Consider the following 21,132-nt stretch of genomic DNA (forward strand, 5'->3'; position numbering starts at 1 on the left):
CATTAAACCAAAGCTGAATAAAGATACAAGAAAACTACAGACTAATATCTCTTGTGAATGTAGATGCAAAAATCCTCAACAAAATACTAGGAGACCAAATCCAATAGCATACTGAAGGAATTATATGCCAATGGCAAGTGGGATTTATCCCTGATATGCAAGGTTGGCTCAACATAAGAAAATCAATTAATGTAATATACCACATTAACAGAATGAAGGAAAATAACCACATGATCATATCAATTGATGCAGAAAAAACAACTGACAAAAGCAGTACCACTTCTTGATTTTAAAAAAATTTATATCACTAGGAATAAAAGAAAACAACCTCAACATGATAAAAGGCAAATATGAAAAACCCACAGCTAACATCTTAATGGTGAAAGACTGAAACCTTTCCCTCTAAGATCAGAAATAAGACAAGAATGCCCACTGCCTCCATTGTTATTCTACATTGTACTGAAAGTTCTTGCCAGCACAATTAGGTAGGAAATAGAAATAAAAGGCATCCAATTTGGAAGGGAAGAAGTAAAACTTTCCCTATTTGCAGATGGTATGATCCTATATACAGAAAATCCTGAAAAATCCACAACAAAGCTCTCAGACCTAATAAATGACTTCAGCAAAGTGGCAAGGTACAAGATCAACATCCAAAAATAACAATAGTGTTTCTATACACAGGCAATTAATAATCAGAAGAAGAAATCAAGAAAAATATTCCATTTATGATAACAATCAAATGTTTAGGAATAAATCTGACCAAGGATGCAAAGGACTTGTACACAGAAAACTACAAAACATTACTGAAAGAAATTAAAGACATAAATAAATGGAAAGATAGTCCATAATCATGGATTAGAAGACAAAACATTACTAAGATGTCCATACTCGGAAGCAGATGCGGCTCAAGTGATTGAGCTCCCAAATACCACATGGGAGGTCCTGGGTTTGGTTCCTGGGGCCTCCTGGAGAAGGTGAGTTGGTGTGATGGGCAAGCACAGAGAGCTGATACAAGATAACACAACAAAGAGATACAAACAGGAAAGTCGATGAGAGTCACAACAAACCTGGGAGCTGCAGTGGCTCAAGCAATTGAGCACTTCTCTCCCACATGGGAGATCCCAGGTTCAGTTCCCGATGCCTCCAAAAGAGAAGACCAGCAGACACAGAGAGCAGACAGCAAGTGCCAATGAGGGGGGTGCGAATAAATAAATAAAATACATCTTTAAGAATGAAAATAAAATTTACAAAAAGATGTCAATACTACTCAAAGCAATTTATAGATTCAATGTAGTCCCAGATAAAATTCCAACAACCTTCTTTGCAGATATGGAAAAGGCAATCATCAAATTCATATGGAAGGGTAAGGGGCCCCAAATAGCTAAAAGCATCTTGAAAAAGAATGAAGTCAGACTACTCACACTTCCCAATCTTGAAACTTGTTATAAAGCCACAGTAACCAGTACAACATGGTCTTGGCACAAAGTCAGACATATAGACCACTGGAATAGAATTCAACGAGGTGGCAAAAATCACTCATTTGGGAAACAACAGTATCTTCAACAAAGGGTGCTGGGAAAACTGAATCTCCATTTGCAAAAAAAGGGAGCAGGACCACCACCTCATACAATATGCAAAAATCAACTCAAAATGGATCAAAAACTTAATACAGGAACTAGAACTATCAAACTTTTAGAAGAAAATGTTGGGAAGCATCTTCAGGACCTTGTGCAGAAAATGGTTTCTTAGATTTCATACCAAAGCACAAGCAACAAAGAAAAAATAGGTAAATGGGACCTTATCAAAATTAAAATTTTTCTTACTCAAAGTACTTTATCATGAAAGTAAAACAACCTACACAATAGGAGAAAATATTTGGAAACCATATATCTGATATAAAGGATTAGTATCCAGAATATATAAACCTTCAGCTTAACAACAAAAAGATTTTAAATTTTAAAATGGGTAAAGGCTTGAATAGACAGCTCTCCAAAGAAGATATACAAATGGCAAGAAAGTGCATGAAAATATGCTGAACATTATTAGCCATCAAGGAAAGGCAAATCAAAACCATAATGAGATAACATTTCACACCCACTAGAATGGCTGCTACTAATAAAATGGACAATAACAAACGTTGGAGAGGATGCAGGGAAATAGGAACAGTCATTCATTGCTAGTGGCAATGTAAAATGGTAGCACCACTGTGGGGGACAGATTGGCAGTTCCTCAGAAAAGTAAGTATAGAACTACTATATGACTCAGTAATCCCACTTCTAGATATATACCTAAAAGAACTGAAAGGAGGGATTCGAACCAATGTTCATAGAACCATTATTCACAATTGCCAAAAGATGGAGGCAGCCCAGATGTCCATCAACTGATGAATGAAAAAATAAAGTGTGGTATATACATACAATGGAATATTATTCAGTCATAAAAAGGAATGAAGTCCTGATACATATGACAACATGAACCTAGAAGATATCACTTTGAGTGAAATAAAGCAGAAACAAAGGGACAAATATTGTATGATCTGACTCAAAACAATAAAGCAAACTCAAAGAATCAGAATCTAGAATATAGGTTACCAGGGGATGGGATTGGGATAGAGAATGGGAAGTTAAGGCTTAAAATGTACAGGGTTCCTATTTGGAATGATGGAAACATTTTGGTAATGGATGGTAATGATGGTAACACAACATTGTAAATGCAAATAGCACTCAAATATATATCTGAATATGATTAAAAGGGAAATGTTAGATTGTATATATGACAATAGAATTAAAAAATTTTTAATCCATGTGACTACACTACACAAATAGGAAACCTAAATTAAACCATGGACTTTAATTAACAGAATTATAAAAATGTGCTATCATCAATTGTAACAAATGTTGCATACCAATGCAAGGTGTTGGTGGTGCGGTGGTATATGGGAATCCTTTTCTAATGCTTTTATGCGCCATTGTTCGTTAAACCCACAATTTCTCTAATAAAGAAAAAAATAAAAAGCCTCACAGACATAATCAGGAACAAGATTATAAGTAATTGGGGACTTATCCCACAGTTTAGATGTTCCATAATGTTTGATCATTTACCCCTTAACTAAAATTTGAGCACTCACCCAGCACAGTTATTTATACATTGATATATATGTGAAATCTCATTCATATTTTTGTAAAATACAGATACCCGTGTATAAATATGCTAGTATTTCCTTCATACATTCAGTGGATTTTCTTGGGCACTCCTTGAGGTAGTGTTCTCTAAGGGTCCCCAGGTCAACAAAATTAGCATCACCTGGGAACTTGTTAGAAAACCACGTTCTCAGGTCTTGCCACAGACCTACTGGGGCAGCCAGCTTCCAAGATGGCCTCCAAAGATTCTGGCCTCCTAGAATTCATGCCTTGGTGCAATCTCCTCCCACATTAAATAGGGATGAATTTTTAAACCAATAGGATGTTGCTAAAGCTGCCAATACAAAATTACCAGAAATGGGTTGAGTTTTATAAAGGAAATTAATTTGAGGTAAAAGCTTACAGTTCTGAGACAGTGAAAAGTCCAATTCAAGGCACCATCAGAGATGCTTTCTCACCAAAGGCTGGCTGCCAGCAGATCCTGGAGGGTCTGCCAATCTCCCTCTACTTTCTCCTCAAGCTCAGCTGTGGGCAATCTGGCTTCTCTCCCTAGGCATAGCTCCTGGAGCCTCTTGGGGCTTCTCTATCTTTCTGCAGCTGTAGGTGAACCTGGAGTCCTTTCCTTCACATGGCAGGGTCAAAATGGCAGAGCACCCTTTCTCTGTGTCTTTTCTGTGTGTTCTCAGTTTATATAAGACCCAGCAAGAGGGCAGAGACCCAACCTGGGTCATGCCTCACTGACATATACTCTAATCAAAAACCTGAAAGCAATCTAATCAAGCGCTCTAATCAAAGGCCCCTTAACTGAATTTGATGCAATCAAAGGACCCCACACTCACAGGAATGGATTATTTAAGAACATAATCTTTTCTAGGATTCACAAAATTCAAACCATCACAACAGAGTGTGATTTCTGAGGCCAGGTCAGAAAAGACATTGTTCCCTTTCACTTAGTTCCCTCCTGTTTGCTTTCTCTATGAAAAGCCAGCTGCCATGCCATGAGGTCACTCAATCACCACAGCAAGGTCCACATGATGAGGAACAGAGGCCTCCTGTCAAAGGCCAGCACTAACTTGCCAGTGATGCAAGTCAGTCATCTTAGCAGTGCATCCTTCAAACCAGTCAAACTACAAAATGGCTGCAGCCCCAGCTGACCACGAGACCACAACCAGAACCACCCTGCTAGGCCACCTGTAAATACCAGGCCCACAAAAATGGTATGAGATGCATTATTTTTCTGCAAACCTACAACTACTCTAATAAAAAATATAAATTAAAAAAAAAACTACATGAGATAATAAATATTTGTTGTTTTAATCCACTAATTTCTTGGGTAATTTTTTTACACAGCATTAAATAACTAATATACAGGAAGTGGACATGGCCCAGTAGATAGGGCGCCCATCTACCACATGGAGGTCCACGGTTCAAACCCCGGGCCACCTTGACCCGTGTGGAGCTGGCCCATGCACAGTGCTGATACACGCAAGGAGTGCCGTGCCACGCAGGGGTGCCCCCGTGTAGGGGAGCCTCACACACAAGGAGTGCACCCCGTAAGGAGAGCTGCCCAGCACGAAAGAAAGTGCAGCCTGCCCGAGAATGGTGCCGCACACATGGAGGTCTGACACAACAAGATGACACAACAAAAGGAAACACAGATTCCTGGTGCCACTGATAAGGATAGAAGCAGTCACAGAAGAACACACAGTGAATGGACACAAAGAGCAGACAACTGGGAGGGGGAGAGAAAGAAAAATAAATCTTAAAATTAATTAATTAATAATACAGCTACATAATCCATTATTCTGGGAATAGGGCCTAGCAATGAGTGTTTTAACAAGCCCTCCAGGTGATTCAGATAGACACTAAAGTTTGAAAACTAGACCCAGAGATGGGGTTGAAAAACTTCCATAAAGAGCCATACAGTAAGTTATATCTTAAAAGCCATATAGTTCTTGTCAAAATTAATTAGCTCTGTCATTACAACATGAAAGCAGCCACAGACAACACATAAACACGGGGGTTTTTCTGTGTGCCAATAAAACTTTATTTACAAAAACAAGTGGCACTAAATTACAGTATGCCAGAAGTGGGATGGCTGTCACAGTGACGGCTGTGGCACACTGTGGCCTTTAAGATGGCAGCGGGCCTGCAGGAGGAGGACCACTTTAGGTTGCCATGCAGGCATGTGGAGCAGGACAGTATCACTGTACTCACATGAACCTCACTGAGACGGCGATCGGGGCACCAGAGACCTACCAGGGCCACAAAAATTTAATTCCTTTTTCACCTTCGATTCAGTTCCAAGGGCTCCAAGGACTCGTCAAAATTCCTAACAAGCAATCTCCCCAAAGAAGTACATAACTTTAGCTTTTATTTGTCAAATGTGGGTAAAGATAACCCTCAAGGCAGTTTCAACTGCATCCAGCAAACATTCTCCAGCTCTGGAGCCTCCCAGCTCAAATGTATGGGATTTAAACAAGATTTAAAAAATTTAATTTGTGCAACAAACAACTGGTATCAGATGACATAAGAAAGAATGATCCAGGCAGAGAAGAAATCCCACAACCATAGCACAGAAGTTATCAAACCATATATGGTTATCAAGCCATATACGTAGGAAAAAGAGTGCAAATTCAGAAAGCAGCTCAAGATGTTTCAGATGCAGTACCTAAGAGAAAAAGGTCAACTCCCATGAACCCTACAAATACAATTCAAAAGACACACAGCAGCAGCAGTGCTTCTCAGCAGCCATAAAGGGACAAAGTGATTCATTTACTGGCACTGAAGGCCTACAAGAAACCTGAGCTGCTTGCTCCACTGCAGAAAGATGGCATCAATTAAAAAGACAAGAACTTCCTCAGAGCAATTCTGAAATAGGTAGCCAATCTGAATCCTAATGTCCTCTCATATACCTTAAAAGATTATGTTTTAAAGAGCCTCAAAGAGGGAAGCGGACTTGGCCCAGTGGTTAGGGCGTCTGTTTACCATATGGGAGGTCCGCGGTTCAAACCCTGGGCCACCTTGACCCGTGTGGAGCTCGACCACGCACAGCGCTGATGCATGCAAGGAGTGCCCTGCCACACTGGGTTGTCCCCTATGTAGGGGAGCCCCACACACAAGGAGTGCGCCCCATAAGGAGAGCCGCCCACCATGAAAAGAAAGTGCAGCCTGCCCAGGAATGGCACCACATACATGGAGAGCTCACACAACAAATGATGCAACAAAAAAAGAAACACACATTACTGTGCCGCTGACAATAGAAGCAGACAAAGAAGACACAGCAAATAGACACAGAGAACAGACAACCGGGGTGGGAGGGGGGAGGAGAGAGAAATAAATGAAGAAATAAATCTTTAAAAAAAAAAAATATATATATATATATATATAAGAGGTTCCCATATATCCCACACCACACCACACCACACTCCTCCCACATTAACAACCTCTTTCATCATTGTGGCACATTCATTGCATTTGGTGAATACATTTTGGAGTACTGCTGCATCACATGGGTATTAGTTTACATTGTAGTTTACATTCTCCCCAGTCTATTCAGTTGGTTATGGCAGGATATATAATGTCCAGCTTCTGTCCCTACAATATCATTTAGGACAACTCCAAGTCTCGAAAATGCCCCCACATCACATCTCTTCTTCCCTCTCCCTGCCCTCAGCACCTACTAAGGCCATTTTCTCCACATACATCAATGATAAAATTTCATTGCTAGAGTTACAACAGCTCTATAATAGAATACCAGTAAGTCCACTCTAATCAATATTTTATTCCTCCATCCTGTGGACCCTGGGATAGTAATGTCCACTTCACCTTGAAATCTAGAGGGGGCTTAGATCCCACATGGCTGATGGATGTGATTCTCCTGCTTGCAGTTGTAGGCACTCTCAGTTCCCTGTTGTGGGGGTTGACCATATTCACCTCCCTGTTAGTTGGCCTGGGTAAGTCCAATGAACCAGAGAGTAGGAGTTACAACTCTGCTCAGGCTCAGGACCCAGCTGGCACATGCCCAGTCCAGAGCTTCAAGTTCCTGAGTATACACCAACCCCAGTACCAACCACAGGTTCAGTAAAAGTGACAGAAGAGGCATGTGTAGAAAGGTCACATCTGAGTCCAACTCTATCACACTCAGGAACACAAATTACAAAGTAGGGCCCACTGACAAGGCACTGAACTCCAGGGCCATCTGCCATGACCATAGAGCCTGTGTGTCTCCATAGCTCTCAGGAGCAACAGTACCTGGGATTCTATCTAATTGTATCTACTTTGGCTCTCTCTGGGATTCTGCTGAGACGTGCATAAGCACGACCCCTCTGATGACCTCCCAACTCTTTTTTGAAGACTCTTAGCCATATAATCTCATTTGTCTTTATCAATATTCCCCTTTTATTCAAGGTCTTTTTCTAATTGCATCATTAGCTAGTGATTGGTAGTAATCCCTTGGTACCAGGGAGGCTCATCCCCGAGAGTCAAGTCCCATGCTGGGGGTAAGATAATGCATTTACACGCTAAGTTTGGCTTAGAGAGTGGCCACATTTGAGCAACATGGAAGCTCTCAGGAGGTAACTCTTAGGCACTCTGCAGCTCTAGGCCTAGTCAAAACTTCAGGCATGCAGGCTCATAAGCATAGTCATCAGTATCAAGGGCTCATCTTTGGACCATCCTTCTTCACTGGTCATTGCCCTTGCACTTGGGGGATTGTTGCTGTTCCATGTATATAGGGTATATAAAAATGTTCAGATATTCATTGGGTATTTTCATACTAGTTAGAGTTACAAACGACAACTGAGGTAGTGCTGAGTTATTAGACTATGAATTCTAACTCCAATTCCCCTAGCACTCAGAAGGCCAGAAGACTCAAGACTACCTTCTGATAGTTTTAGTCAAAATGGTAGTTATCCATTTATAAACCCCCTCATCATGACTCTTCTACCTTCCACTTACTTGTTAAGTTTATTTCTCTAAGACTTAAAGCCTTCCAATTGCTCCTATGCTGGTTGAGCCTTGAAATCCTACAAGTTATGTGGCCAACTCCTACTCTCCTGTTCTTAGGGCCTTTCCTGGACATCTAACAAAATGACAGTGATTGACCAGTCCCAGCCCCAAAACAAGGGATATCTCCAACTGCAAGCAAAACGATTTCATTCCTCTGCCCCATAATATCTATATCCTTTCTCAGCCTGAAGCAGTCAGAGGGCACATCATCCCAAATGCCTCAAGACTGAGGAATGAACAAAAATAAGGTGGTGGGGGGAGTGTAACTGCTAACTAAAGTAGATTTATTGTTATTGTGGTTATCTTATTTTAACTGAGTAATTGTAACAATTTATATAAAAATAAATTTTTAAATTAAAAAAACAGTAGTATCTACTAAGAGAAAGAAACTAGACAACAGGTACTACATATTGTTTGACTCCATCTATGGAAAATAGAAATAGAAATAAATTGAAAAACAGAAACAGAATAGCAGATGTGTATGCCAGGGGAAGCATAGAACGATTGAGAGGTAATTTTTAAGGGGTAGAGCTTTTTTCCTTTTTTTTTTTTTTCATTATTATTATTATTATTGGAATGATGAAAATTCTCCAATAATGACTGAAATGATAAATGCGCAACTACATGATTACACCAAATACCAATAATTATACACTTTGGATGAACTGTATGCTTTATCGGTACGTACCAATAAAACTGATTTGTTTGGAAAAAAATAAAGAAATGACACTGAGACTGTTGAGGGAACTTGCCAAGTTAAATAACTCCAGTCACGTTCCAATGAAGGAGTTAAAGAGAGCTGTGCTGCCTCAAAAGAGTCTTCCTCAACACCGGCACTCCCAGATTATTTGATAAAATATATTGTTATTGTCTCCTATGAGCAATGCCAGAATTACAGGGATGACTTCAATGCCAAGTATTATGAGTACAGGGCCTTGCAGACCAGGATGGAGACTGTCGCTAGATTTATCAGACTTGGTGCAAAATGAAAGTACCTTTCTCTGAGCTCAAAAAAGCATCAGAATGTTCATGAAGTTTTACAAGAGTATCAGAAGATCAAGCAGTCTAGTCCTAATTACCAGGAAGAAAAATACAGATGAATTTTCATAATAAGCTGGCTCATATTAAAAGACTAATAGGCAAATTTGACCAACAGCAAGCAGAGTCACGGCACTAGAACTCTGCTGGGGCCAGAAGATGAGAATAAAGTTAAGTTTATTTAATTAAAATTCCAAATGAGTTGCATGAAGATTCCAAAAGGATGAAATTTCACCTGTTGAAAGTTTCAGTATTAGTAAACTTGAGTTCCCTTTTTTTTTTCCACTTTACTTCACTTCCCTGTATTTTTGAAGATTTCTCTGGTGCTGTTTTTCCCCTAAAGACTTGTGTTTATGTCAATAAGAAATCTTTTATTTTAGGCAGATAGGGGAGATACAGTATCTATACGTCAAGTCATTTTTTTTCATCAAAAACTTATGTTTGTCACTAGGAATTTTTTTGTAACATATTGGGAACCCAATTCTCACACTTCAATGTTGTGTGCATAAAAAATAATAATAATAATATCCAAAGTCAAATGCTTCAGGATAAACATAAACCGATTTTCTGACCCTTCTTAATGTGAACTCTTTGCCATAAGTTGTAGAATGATTAGAATTGCGCACAAAATACAAAAAACTAAGTATATATGTACGTACGTAGATATACATACACATATGTATATACAGGCTTACTTGATCTAGAACAGTAAATCTGCCTGCAAGTTAACTCCTCATTGCAATGGTTGCCTTAAGGTGTTTACTAGTTGAGTACATAGTGTGGTTAAACATAAGCTACACCGCTTCCCACTTGATTAGAGCAACAGGAAGCACACCTACCAGAGTCTGAAGCGTGTGCTTGAACTGTGTGTGTACAGGTTATGTGGATGTGAGCAAGCATCAGAAAAAAAGCTGCAACTCCTAGAAGACCAAATGCTAAGGTTAAATAACTGACAGATGCTACTACAAGGGCTTTTTTCTGTCAAATTGTTACTTTATTGCAGAAGACAATGCATTTCCATTTCAACAGTTTGTCAGCTTTAATAATGTTAGGTAAAATCATTATGTTATTAAAATGAAAGAGGCCTACAGTTTGGGAACAAAAGTATAAAATTAAACATGCAGGTACCTACTTACATACTGCTATAATGTTTTGTTGGTTTTCCTTAGGAGGTACCAGAAAATGAGCCCTGGACCTCCCATGTGGGAAGCAGGCTCAATTGCTTGCACCACATCCACTTCTACAAAGTATTTTTTGAAGACACATATGCAAAGAGGTTATTACCTACATGTAATATATATCTGAGGTTTTTTTTTGGTTTGTTTGTTTGTTTTATCCTGGGCACCAGGATTATTAAAAAGCAGATATAGTTAAACATATCATACTGTGATTCATCAAAACAGCACACATTTTCATTTCATGGGGCATATATGTGACTTAAATTATCACTTGTTTCATCATGTGGGAACATAAATTATGTGGTTAAAAATATAAGGACTTTGAAGTAATGTTAATTCAAGTTGTACTGTCATTTAGTATTGTCTTTCCAAAGTGCTGCCAGTTGTAAAGGCAAGCATTATGTTTACAAATCTGTTTTGAAATGTTTGTCAAATTTGGGGCAGTATCTTTAATAAAGATGTTTGTCTCCAGCATCCAAAAACAATAACTTTTTAAAAAGTGACAGAGGAGTGGGCATTGCTCAGTGGATGAGTGCCTGCTTTCCATATAAAAGGTCACAGGTTCAATTCCTAGTACCTCCTTAAATAAATAAATAAAACTAGCTTCTTTCTTTCAAGTAGCAACTTCCTTAATAATAATTTTTAAAAATTTATTTTTGCATCTTGGGATGTACATGTTCCTAGAAGGAAAGCTAGAGTATAAAACAAGGGACTGAAACCACAGTGAACTCAGGTGTGTGGTTAGTAATACAAATACAAGGAAGTTTGTTCAGAGAAAGCCTGGTGAGGCTGCCCCAGGGAGCAAAGGGAGTGAGAGTGCTGGCTCCCCACCGGCGCTCTGGAGGCGGAGCTCAGGTGTGCCGGTCGAGAGCAAGCCTCACCACTGCCTGCCTGCAGCCCAACGCTCTTGAAAGGACAGCGAGACTACAGTGAACCAGCTCCCTGGGGGCACTACAGGACCCCTGAGCAATAAGCCACAGCTCCGGCCACTGGTTTCATCGCTTCTTCTGTAGCTGTCATTTTGTTTGGCTCAAACTTTCTAGCACCATAAAAATGTGATAATGGCAATGGAATGTTTCTTCAGTGGGTTCTTTGTGCTGCCATATGGTTGATTGCCTTAGATGGTCAATTTCTGATATTACCTAGCCCTAAATTTTGGCCTTTTGCAAAGCTTGGCAGCTGCATTTGGGCAACAGAGAACAGAGCTGTTGTCCCAATTATCAAAACCACTGGTTTACAGAGCAGATGTGGCTCAAGTAGTTGAGCACCTGCTTCCCACACAAGAGGTCCCGGGTTTGGTTTCCGGTGCCTCCTAAAAAAAAAAAAACAAACAATAAGCAAAATAAATGAAAAAACCAACTCAGGGTTACCAACATGACTCAGCAGTTACGAAGTTCTGGGTTCAGTCCCCAGCCCTGGTACCTCAAAAAAAAAATTAGTTTAAGCCTTGGAATCTTAATCTAAGGATCATGTAATGGATTAACTGGCTGGGCAAGCTCAAGGCTTGGCTGGTTTGGAATGGCTGCACAAGAATATCAAAACCCCTGCTAATTACATTGGAGCTGGGCTATCAGTAGGAAATGCTTTCATATTTTTGTTTGTCAAAAGTGAAATACCAAGTAACAGACATACCACAGATACCACACGTTAATCACAGAACATGCAATCAACCAACTCAAGATAACTGGTATGAATATTACTGGGTGGATAAACTTCCTACAGTGGGAAACAGATGTGGCTCAACTGATAGAGCATCTGCTTACCATATAAGAGGTCCAGGGTTCAGTACCCAGGGCTTCCTGGCCCTATGGTGAGCTGGCCCAAGTGCAGTGCTGCCACACACAATGAGTACCGTGCCATGCAGGGGTGTCCCCCATGTAGTGGAGCCCCACTAACAAGGACTGTGCCCCACAAGGAGAGCCACCCTGCATGAAAGAAGTACAACCTGCCCAGGAGTGGCACCACACATATGCAGAGCCGACACAGCAAGATGAAGCAACAAAAAGAGACACAGATTCCCGATGCTGCCTGACAAGAATGCAAGCGGACACAGAATAATACACAGCGAGTGGACACAGAGCAGACAACAGGGGAAGAAGGGGGGAGAAATAAATAGGTTCTAAAAAAAACCTTCTACAGTGCTACACCACACAGTGGGCTGTAGTCTCACAGTGATAGCTGGAATACTCTGGATCCACATTTGCCAGTCATTTATATCAAGGACCACAGTAGACAAAATGGTGGTAAATATGTAGGGGCAAGTCAATACGATTTTGACTATGTCTTCGTACGCTTCAGTGGCATCTTTCTCACAAGTACAGTCTACTTTTTGGCTTACTACATAGCCATGAAAAATAGTCCTAAACTATATTCTGAAGCAATCTTAGGAGGATTCCTTTGAGGAATCCTCTGGGCAATAGCTACCTGCTGTTAGCTAATCGCTAACTAATCACTCTCTTAAGTGTGTGGTCAGTTTTCCAATCATCATTGCTGATCCAGGATTCATAACTCCAGTGCGGGATATCTTCCTGTTTAAGGAAATACAGAGTCTAAAATACTACCTGTTAATGATATTTATATTTTGTATCATCTTGATGGGAGGATTAGGCCCTGCTCTTTCTAAGATCTAACAATCAAAAGACCAGCAGATGGCAGCAGTGGTTAAAAGGCCATCTCTGCCAGTACAGCAACAATGTTCCTTAAAGAGTTCATTTTCAAATTATAAATGGACCTCAATCATTCTTTTTTCACAATATATATTTATGTATTCCCTTCCTGTCCCCCTCCCCCCCACCCTGCTTTTGCTGTCTGTATCCATTCACTGTGTGGTAGTCTGTATCTTTTTGTTTTTTAAGATGTATTTTTATTTCTCTCCCCTTCTGGCTCCCTACCCCCCCCCCCCCACAGTTGTCTGCACTCATGTCCATTTGCGGTGCATTCTTCTGTGTCCAGTTGCATTCTCGACGGCACTGGGAATCTGTGTCTCATTTTGTTGCATCATCTTGCTGTGTCAGCTCTCTGTGTGTGCAGCACCACACTTCTGGGCAGGCTGCGCTTTTTTTCGTGCCGGACAGGCTCTCCTTGCAGGGCACACTCCCTGTGTTTGGGTTTCCCCTATGTGCGGGACACTCCCACATGAGATGGCACACCTTGTGCGGCAGTACTGCACTTGGGTCAGCTCACCACACAGGCCAGGAGGCCCTGGGTTCGAACCCTGGACCTCCTATATGGTAGGTGGACACTCTTATCAGTTGAGCCACATCTGCTTCTATTTCTTTTTTTGGTCTTCTCATTTTTTTTTCTCTTCTAGGATTCACCAGGATTCAATTCTGGGACCTCTGATGTGAGAGGTTCCCTGTTAGCTGCGCCACCTCATTTCCTGGTTTCTGGCTCACCGCACTGGCACTCAGCTTGCCATGCAGGAACTGGCTTGCCATGTGGGCACTGGCTTACTATGTGGGTGCTGGCTTGCCACGGAGGCACACTTTCTCTTCTTCTTTTTCACCAGGAGGCCCCAGGGATCTAACCATATGGTAGGCAGAAGCCCTATCACTTGAACCACATCTGCTTCCCTCAACCATTCTTCAAGTGTGTAAATGATTGTTCCCCACAAATGTGAGAAACATGGAAAACTGAGTTGCAGTCAAGTAGAAAAGGGAAAATTCTTCTGATGAACTGTATATGAAGGACTTAACCAAGTGATTAAAATGTCTACATTTTCACAGCATTATTTGAGAGGGCTCCTTTTACCACAATATGTAAACATTATTGCATAATCCAGAAAACCATATGGAGTCCATTTACAAAGAACTTACAGTCCAAATTTCCAACTTACTATCCTCATTAATTGAGAGAGGCAGAAATAATTTAGCAGAGAAAAACTTACTTTATAATAGAATCAATTCCAAATGATCTGGATCCTAGATAAAGAAAATGTCAAGGGTGGTAACTGAATGTTCAAAAGTCCATTTCGTTATTTTTAGTGAAAACTTAAATTCACTTCAAATCAGTATTGCCCAACTCTACCTCACCCACCCACCTTAGCTCTAAAGATTTTTATTATCCCTAGATAAAATCCATCCTCAAAGAACAAAAAGTTTTCACCATTTGAACCTCTATTATATATGTGTGTATATATATAATTGCGTACGTATACACACACACATAATTGCGTACGTATACACACATACACACATGGTATACAGAAATATATCATTCAAAATTTGGGGGAACATTCTAGAGATACTGAAGTGAGTTCTAGCTTATCAGAATGAGAATTTTAAATGGACCAACACGTGTTTGGATGTATCATTTATTATTTTTTTTCTGAAATTCCTAGAATCTCTGTTGTTAACTGGTAGTTTTCCTGTTTTTCTCTTGTATTGATTTGTCATTTCCACTAGGCAAAGAAAATGACAGAAAGCTGGCTTTATTTATTTATGAAAACTAAACTGGAAACGCTAGTGCAATGTTTATCACAATGCTTTCCATACTCATAAGAAATCAAAATTCTACAAGCTCTCACCTGTTAGTACAGTAATTGCTGTGCAGGAGAGATAGAACAGCATTCTGCTTAAATGAATGGACTCTGGTTTAAATCTTTTTTTTTTTCCAAGAAAAGAAAGAGTTTATAGCCTGGTTGGCCAGCAAGGAGCCTCAGATTAGTCTCCTGGTTTGAATCTTATCTCTGCCTCTTCTTAGTTTTGACTTTGAACAAGTTTTTGAGCCTCCCTATATCAGATTCTTTATCTCTAAATTGGAATAATGATAGTATCTATCTCCCATGAGAGGTTCAAATTAAAATCTGTAAAATAAGTTCAAGAGTATCCGGCACTTGGCAAACACTATATAATTGTTCGCTGTTAATATGTGTTGCTTGAGAAGGTAAACATGTATCTATGGATTGGAGAATACCTTTTAAGAAGTTGTCTCACCTCTCATCCAAACAATTATACTTCTTCCTCTAGCTATGAATTCAACATAACAATGATACTGGTGTCCCTGTTTTAATACTGATTTGCTTATATAAATAAAATATTTGTAACATTTTATAAATAAAATTCATTTTAATTTCAAATTGAGAAAGCAGACTTGGCCCAGTAGATAAGGCATCTGTCTACCACATGGGAGGTCCGCGGTTCAAACCCCAGGCCTCCTTGACCCGTGTGGAGCAGGCCCACACGCAGTGCTCATGCGCACAAGGAGTGCCATGCCACGCAGAGGTGTCCCCGCGAAGGGGAGCCCCACGCACAAGGAGTGCACCCTGTAAGGAGAGCCGCCCAGCACAAAAGAAAATTCAGCCTGCCCAGGAATGGCGTCGCACACACAGAGAGCTGACACACAAGATGATGCAACAAAAAGAAACACAGATTCCTGTGCTGCTGACAACAACAGAAGCAGACAAAGAAAGAACATGCAGCAAATGGACACAGAGAGCAGACAACACGGGGGTTGAAGGGGGAAGGGGAGAGAAATAAATGAAAAATAAATCTTTAAAAAAAATAATTTCAAATTGATATGTCATTGATTATGCTGATAAATGGAATAAACTGACATGATTTTTTAAAAGTTTGGGGAAGCAAATGTGGCTCAAGTGATTGAGCTCCCACCTACCACATGGGGGGGTCCGGGTTTGGTTCCTGGTGCCCCTGGAGAAGGCAAGCAAGACAGCAAAATTGGCCCAATGGGCAGGCATGGTGAGCGGACACAACAAAATGATGCAACAAGGCGACACAAAGAGGAAAGACAATGAGAGATACAACAAAGCAGGGAGCTGAGGTGGCTCAAGTGATTGAATGCCTCTCTCCAACATGGGAGGTCTCAGGTTCAGTTCCCAGTGCTTCCTAAAGAGAAGACAGGAAGACACAGCACACACAGCAAATGGACACAGAGAGCAGACAGTGAACACAAATGGGGGGCGGGGGGCAAATAAACAAATAAATCTTTAAAAAAAAAAAGGTTGTTCAGGAGCTATAAAACAAATATATGCCATAAGTACAAGTATACCTGAATGGGGTATAACTGTATTCTTGTTGTCATAGGTATGTTCTCTGGATAGGTAGAAGCTCATACAGTAGCTATCAAAATATTAAACTTTCATCCTGGGGAAGTCCTGCTTCTTTCTCAAATGAGATGGTAAAAAAAACAAAAAACAAACTCTGGACTACATAAGCCTTACCTAATAAAAGAAAACAGTCCAATATGCCAAGCCCTCAATCTTAATGCTTGCACTTATGAAACTTACTCCTGTAATAATGAAACTAAGCCTAATTATAATCAATGCCTAAGAGTTACCTCCTGAAAACCTCCTTGTGGAGGACTTCCCTGTAAGCCAAGCTCTGCAAATAAACTCACCACCTGCTCCCAAAGTGGGACATGACTTCTGGGCATGAGCCTCCCTGGCATCGAGGGATTATTACCAAGTGTTAATCAGCAGTGCATCTGGAAAAAGACCTTTACCAAAAGGGGAAAATATTAAATAAAACAGAGTTTTTAAACAAAGCCTCAATCAAAAGTGCTCCTCAGATTTTATACACCTGTATGATTGTTTTGTAGGTTTGCAACTTCATAAAAAAATATGTTTAAAAAAAAAAAAGTGCTCCTGAGGGCTCTAGGGACATCCAGACACCATAGGCAAGCCACAAAGACTCATGCAATCAACCCTTGGTGGGCCCTATTTGGGAAAATATGAAAATCTATTTCCCAAATATAACAGTTATACTTATTTAAAATTCCCCTAATCATGATTCTTCTACTCTTTTTATACAAACCTGTAATTTTCAATGCACTTGTCAAATATGTTTCTCAGAGATGTATTTCCTCTTCCCCATGATATCTAAGACCCCTCTCAGCCTGAAGCAGTCAGAGCAGGCATCATCCCAAATCCCTCAAGACTAAGAGAAGAACAAAAATAAGGGGGGGGAGGGGGGAGGGGGAAACGGACTTTGGCCGAGTGGTTAGGGCATCTGTCTACCACATGGGAGGTCCGCGGTTCAAACCCCGGGCCTCCTTGACCCGTGTGGAGCTGATCAGCTGGCCCATGCCCAGTGCTGATGGGCGCAAGGAGTGCCCTGCCACACAGGGGTGTTCCCTGCGAAGGGGAGCCCCACGTGCAAGGAGTGCACCCGTTCAGGAGAGCCGCCCAGCACGAAAGAAAAGTGCAGCCTGCCCAGGAAAGGCACCGCCCACACTTCCCGTGCCACTGACAACAGAAGCGGACAAAGGAAAAGAAACAAGACACAGAAGCGGACAAAGGAAAAGAAACAAGATGCAGCAAAAAGACACAGAAAACAGGCAACCGGGGGAGGGGAGGGGAATTAAATAAAAAAAAATCCTTAAAAAAAAAATAAGGGGGGAGGGAGCAGATGTGATTCAAGCAGTTGAGCCCCTGCTTCCCACATGGGAGAGCTGGAGTTCAGTTTCCAGTGCCTCCTAAAAATAAATAAATAAATGAATGAAAAAACTAACTCAGGGGAGATCGATATGGCTCAGTGGTTGAGTGCCAGCTTCCCACATTTGAGGTCCCAGGTTCAATCCCCAGCCCCAAGATCTCAAGTAAAATTAAAAATTAAAGAACTGTATTATATGAACAGAGAACCCTAAGTTCAACCACGGACTTTAACAGTACAATTATTAACATGTCCTATCATCAGTTGTAATGAATTTTCCACACCAATGCAAGGTGGTGGTGGTGGGCTGGTATATGGGAATCCTGTATTTTATGCATGATTGTTCTGTAAACCCACAACTTCTCTAGTAAAGAAAAAATTAAAAATTGAAAAATTAAATTTTTTTAAAAGAGGCAGATCAGGTTTGACCTATCTATAGACTAGGCAAACAAGGTAAAATACGATCATATCAAAACTGATCCCATAAAATGGGCCCTAAAGAACCAAAGGGACTGCCTCGTGAATAACTGAACAAGCATTTCTAACGAGTTAGCAGGTGATGCTCATGCTGCGGCTGATCCAGAAACCATGCTTTCAGACTATCTTCGCCTTAGGATTTACGGCCTTAGGGTATACAGCCCCACATCTCAAATCATAGGTACAAATATTAGCACCAGTAAAGACATGAAATAAACACTGGACTTCCATGTCCACACTTGCATTGCAGGAGCAATGATGTATAATTGTGGTAACCAATACAGTAGCACCTAGCTACATGGGCTATTGAACAACTGAAATGTCGTTAGGCTAAACTGAGAGTGCCATACGTATAAAATACACAGCAGATTTCAGAAGCTTAGTTCAAAAAAAGGAAATATTTCACTGAGAGTGCCTTTTCAAATATCGATTACATGTTGAAATGTATTATTTTCTGTATCCTGATTTAAATTAAATAGGTTATTAAAACTAATTTCACTTGCTTCTTTTTCACTCCTTTTTTTAATGTGTGGGCTCATGTTATATTTCTATTGGTCAGCGCTGAGCCAGAAGGACAGTGGAGATTGGCTTAAGGGAAAAGAGAGGGCAAAGGACAGTAAGAGAGCTGATTCAGGCAGTAATAATGGAGGGGCAGAGGAAAGATGATACACAGGGATATGATGCATCAGTCACCAAAAATCAGGCGCCTGACTCATGCTATAAAGGGAATATGGGGAAATGATCACCAAGGGTATCTTTATGAGCATCCAGGTACCCAGTACCATTTGCAAAACCAGAAAGTGGAGAGAAAGAGGCTGGGCTTCAAGTGTTTCTGGGAAAAGCAGGGCAGGCTCCCCAGGAGGCAGCTGGAGGGATGCTTCTGGGGCTCAGAACAGAAGCCCAGGATGAAGTTAAGGCCTGGGGGAGTTGCTGGCATCTCAGTGGTAGCTGAAGCCAGCAGTGAGTCAGACGGCTCCCAAGGGAAGAGCCTGTGGGGGCAGAAGAGCAGGTACCGGATCTGAAAGAGCCCTCCTCAGGAGCCTGGGAGAAGCCCAGGCCATGAAGAATGAGAAAAAAATTCTCTGAAAGGGAACACTAAACCCAGGAGAGAAGAGTTTAGTAGGAACCCAAACAACCACTAGTTTTTCACTTACAGAAAATGAATAGAAAATGAAGCAGATATTTTAGGGAAATTAGAAATAGAACAATAAGAACTAAGATAATCAAAACAACTGAACATGGAGAAAACAAAATTACAGCAAGAAATGGAAGAAAATCAGCTTTTAATTTCAATGATACTCTTACATATACTGAGAAGAAAATTACTAAAATAAAGAACAGACTTCTAGAACACAGGACAAAAGTCCACATAGGAGGTGCTAGGAGGAAGTTTTCAGCTTATCAGTAACACTGTGAAGGTCACCACCCAGGGGCATGGCCACCAGAGGGCGGAGTGAAGCGTGAGCTGTAGAATGCTCCCCTGCCCCACCTTACAGCACACCAGCAGGGCTCAGTGCAGGAACAGTGGCTGTCAGCTCCAAGAGCTGCGAGACAGACTTCTCAACAGTCTTGGGAAGTACAGAGGGAAGTGCAAAGTCAAGAGGGAAGGAAAAACAAGGACACTCGAGGAATCTGAAGCCTCTCCCACCTATAGGTCCAACAAACATTAAACAGAGCCCAACTCCTAGGCAGATTTCACATAAATCCTCACACTAAAGCCTATTATCTCAGTTCTTATTACCAGATACAACATGTTCAGCTTTCAACAAAAAATGACAGGACATGCCAAAAGGAAAGAAAAACTTACCCTGAAGATGCAAGCAATCAGAATCAAACTCAGGTGTGGTACAGATGTTGGAATTATTACACAGGGACTTTAAAATAATTACGATTAATACTTGAAGAACAGATGGAGGGAAGTGATGTGGTTCAAGTGATAAGGCCTCCGACTACCTTATGGGAAGACATGGGTTCAATCCCTAGGGCCTCCTGGTGAAAAAGACGAGAAAGCGTGCCTGCACAGTGAGCCAGTGTCCCCATGGCAAGTCAAGTGCCAGCATGGTGAGCCAAGTGCCCACACAGTGAGCCGAGTGCCCATGAGGTGAGCCGAGTGCTCATGAGGTGAGCTGAGTGCCCATGTGGTGAGCCAAGTGCTCACGCAAGTCCTGCATGGTGAGCTGAGTGCCCACATGGTGAGTCAAGTACCCATGCAGTAAGCCGAGTAAGTGCCCACATGGTGAGCCGAGTGCCCACAAAGGTGCCCGTGTGGTAAGCCAGTGCCCATGTAGTGAGTCGAGTGCCCACGTGTGTGCCCACATGGTAAGCCAGTGCATGCGTGACAAACCAGTGCCCAGGTGATAAGCTGAGCCCCCGAGCAGGGAGCCAATGCCCACACAAGTGAGTCACACAGCAAGAGGATGACACAACCAAAGAGAAACGAAAGGGAGAGTCAAGGTGAAGCATGGCAGAGAACAGGAACTGAGGTGGCACAATTGACAGGGAACCTCTCTCCACATCACAGGTCTCCAGAATTGAATCCCAGTGAATCCTAGAGGAGAAAGATGGAAGACAAAATGAGAAATAGATACAGAAGATCACACAGCGAATGGATACAGACAGAAAAAACAGTAGGGCAAAAGAGGGGAGGGGAGAAAAAAAGAGCAGATGGATAATGTAAGCAGAAAAACTCAACCAGAAACGCTAGAAATCAAAAGCATAGTGACAGAAAAGAAGAATGCCATTGACAGGTTCATCACACAAAGCCAAGGAAAGAACCAGTGAACTTGAAAAGGTGTCAACAGAAATGTCACAAACTAAAATGCAAAGAGAAGAATTAAAAAAGAGAGCATTCAAGAACTTGGGGACATCAAAAGGTATAATAAATGCATGACTGAAATACCA

At 41.2% G+C, this 21,132-nt stretch overlaps 1 protein-coding gene and 2 pseudogenes across 1 annotated transcript in view; 2 read left to right on the forward strand and 1 right to left on the reverse strand.

Annotated features, from left to right (window-relative positions):
• The window catches only part of LOC131278791 (putative zinc finger protein 487), a 56,080-nt gene that overhangs the window by 11,768 nt on the left and 23,180 nt on the right, over positions 1-21,132 (reverse strand).
• LOC139439186 (RNA polymerase II elongation factor ELL2 pseudogene) lies at positions 4,984-8,227 on the forward strand (annotated as a pseudogene).
• On the forward strand, positions 12,493-12,996 carry LOC139439187 (transmembrane protein 144 pseudogene; annotated as a pseudogene).

The sequence above is a fragment of the Dasypus novemcinctus genome, chromosome 6 (genome assembly GCF_030445035.2).
Source record: "Dasypus novemcinctus isolate mDasNov1 chromosome 6, mDasNov1.1.hap2, whole genome shotgun sequence".
Lineage (NCBI taxonomy): Eukaryota > Metazoa > Chordata > Mammalia > Cingulata > Dasypodidae > Dasypus > Dasypus novemcinctus.